Raw genomic sequence first — 3134 nt, 5'->3', positions numbered from 1 at the left:
ATCAATCAGTAATAAATAAATAAATATAATAATAATAATAAAATGGCAAATAATAAAAACTTAAGAAACCACATATAGTTGGTGGGTAGACAAATTATTTTTTCAGATTAAAATGAACAAAGCATTATTGGAGCCCTGTAGACATGACAAAACACGACTATAGTCACATTTATACTCTTTTTATTTACAACATATTGCGCAACTGCAGGGTCTTGAGACACACGCTAACTCGCAAACTAGAGAGCTAGCGACCTAAACGCTAGCCTTCAAGTTATTTCCTTTAAACTTAAATAGCCAAAAACTTACCACTTCCACACGGATAGGGAGGATAACTATTAACAGTTATTTAACCTTTAACATGAACATTAATCAAACGTAATAATTTTTTCTGGGTACATGATACCATACAGCATCCATATCAAACTTGCGTGGGGGACGCACTAACATTAAACTTTCATATCAAGGCGGGGGCCTCAAACTAGCGTCCTGCGGGCCACATTTGGCGTGTTTGAGACCCCTGCTTTACATGGTATATGGAAGAAGCAGAATGTAGATAGTACTTGTTATTTATTCATTCATATGCTATTGTATAATCTGTATTTTTTTAATGCATTATCTAATGTTACTGTCAGTTTGGTGCCTCCGTGTTTCCTTTTGCATTACAAAGCTGAGACCCTGGTTTCACTTTCATTTTTGTTTAGACAGTTTGCCTGGCAACCTTATCACACCTGCTGGATGCCTGCACACTAGTATACACCCACACACTCTTGAACAAGGATTCTAGAGTTAAAAACAGGGTGAATGACTCAAATGCAAATGAATAGAATCCAGTCAATGTCCGCCATGATAGAAAGCTAGACGTGGGCAGGGCTAAGCGACCGTTATAATTCTTAGTATAAAATAAAGTTACACGCTTTTGTACAGGTCGTTTCTCTTATTGTATACAATTTGCTCTTGACTGACACAAGCCGGAGCCAATTAAATGCCAACAATACTGATCCAATCAGAAAGAAGGACATGCCCCTTTGTGGGCGTGACGGTGCAAAGCTCACAGAATCAAGCGTCAGTATTGCTGAATTAAATATTAAGTATTCATTTGTTTGTAAATCCTAAGTATTCATTTATTTGGGTACACAGAGTTTAATGTGCGCGACGTTTGAAGTTAAGTCATACATTTTTGTACAAGTTGTAAATATTTGACTTTGATGTTCCTACCGTTATGTAAATGCCTATCACTTCATATTGTGAACATAACAAGATGACGTCATTATTTGTGTGTTATCTTTTATGGATGTACTTGTGTTAATGTGATCTTGTGTTTACATTTCTCTTGCTGCTGTCTTTAGAGGAATCATGGAGGAAATACTTGAGCTCACAAGCACATACAGTAAAGGAATCATAAAAAAATATGTACGAGTAAAGAATGTCAATAAATATTGTGCTAAAATTACTGTTCTTCTGGTTTTCATCTATATTAATTGCAAAGATTGGGGAATAGGGAGCATATTCTGCCTCACTTGCTGCCTTATTAATGTATTTGAATACAGTAAATCATTTGTTCAAGTAAATCAAGTTCATCTAGGTCATATTTACAGTGTAACATATATTATTTAGCAAATATTTAGCAAATTTAGCTTAGCAAATGGCTACATCTACAGTGACTAATGAGTATGAGTGTACGGTGCTGCTGTATGTGTTCCATCAACAAAGATGTCTTGTGTCTGTCACTGGGACATGGTGTGGACTGGTGCATGTCTCCACTGTCATCATCATCATCCATCCAGTGGGTGTGCAAGGATGATACTCTTTCTCAATTATGTCAACACAAAAGACCTCCATCATAAACTTTGTAAAGAACACAAATCTAATAGTTTTAAACTACTAGATATTTATGACAAGGATGAAGCTGCAGAACAGTCCCAAGTGTGTGGTAACACCATGGAACATCACTGATGGCCTCCAAACCTTCTCCTTTGGCTTCCTCCATCTCATTATTTCCTATTTTCTACCTGCTCTACAGTGCTACAGATGCTACATTGTTATATTACATCATATATGTCATATATGTCATCAAATAAAACATACAGTATATTCAAACTTGTGTTGTAATAGCCAAATAAAAGACATATGAATATTAATATATTAGGTTTAGCTATGAACTGGAGATACATCTGCAGACGGAGAACATTTTCATACTCACATTCACGCCTACTGACAATTTAGAGTCCAACACGCATGTTTTGGAGGAGTTAAAGGAAGTCGACGAAAACCCTCATACGTAAACATGCAAACTCCACACAATTATTGCCATCATGAAACATAACATCATGAAACATATATATCAAACATAATGATAATAAACACTTTCATCACCTGACCTCTCTCGTTGTGACCTTTACCAGAAGGTACCAGATTTGGAGCCATTCAACAACAATCACTTTTGAGTGAGGGCAGGCCGCCACCTGCTGGACATTGTTTGCTACTGCATATTATTACATCTTTCCAGATAAAACAAACGTGCCAAATAACAGGCTTTTTTTTTTTTTTTGCTACATAATGAATGGGCTTTTAATTCCTGTATATAACATTGTTAACAATACAGATTTACTATTTTAGAGCTAAGTGACCTTACTGATAATAATGTCATTATATATTTTTACCTTTACTGTAATGGTCAGGCTAAAATGAATTTAGGTAAAAAGAGGAGTTTTGTGTTATAAAGGTACTTTACTGACTAGTCAAGTCCATAAAATACTACAGTACAATACTACAGTATGCCTTTCACCTGAATGATTACATAGCATGTGTATAGAGGTCTTCATTCTGAAGTTCCTTGTCCAGACAGGAGAGAAGAGTCTGTGATTTCCTGTTTAGGGTTTCTTTGTTTTCTTTAATGTTTGGACTGCAAATTGGAGAATTTCCAAAGTTTGCATTCATTTTTTAAATGGCCAGCAGGTGTCAGCACCAATTGACCTCAACAAGTAAACATTGAGATCTTAGTAGGTAGCTGGTTTTGCAACTTCTTAGAACAAACTGTTCATTTGTTATTGTACATTTCCATATTCAGTGTCTTCCCGTACTACAAAGACCATCATATGTGGAATATTTTTTTCTCCAATGTCTCAAAGCAACAT

Source organism: Doryrhamphus excisus, chromosome 16 (assembly GCF_030265055.1).
Source record: "Doryrhamphus excisus isolate RoL2022-K1 chromosome 16, RoL_Dexc_1.0, whole genome shotgun sequence".
In the NCBI taxonomy this organism is placed as follows: Eukaryota; Metazoa; Chordata; class Actinopteri; order Syngnathiformes; family Syngnathidae; genus Doryrhamphus; species Doryrhamphus excisus.
This window is presented reverse-complemented; position numbering follows the sequence as displayed.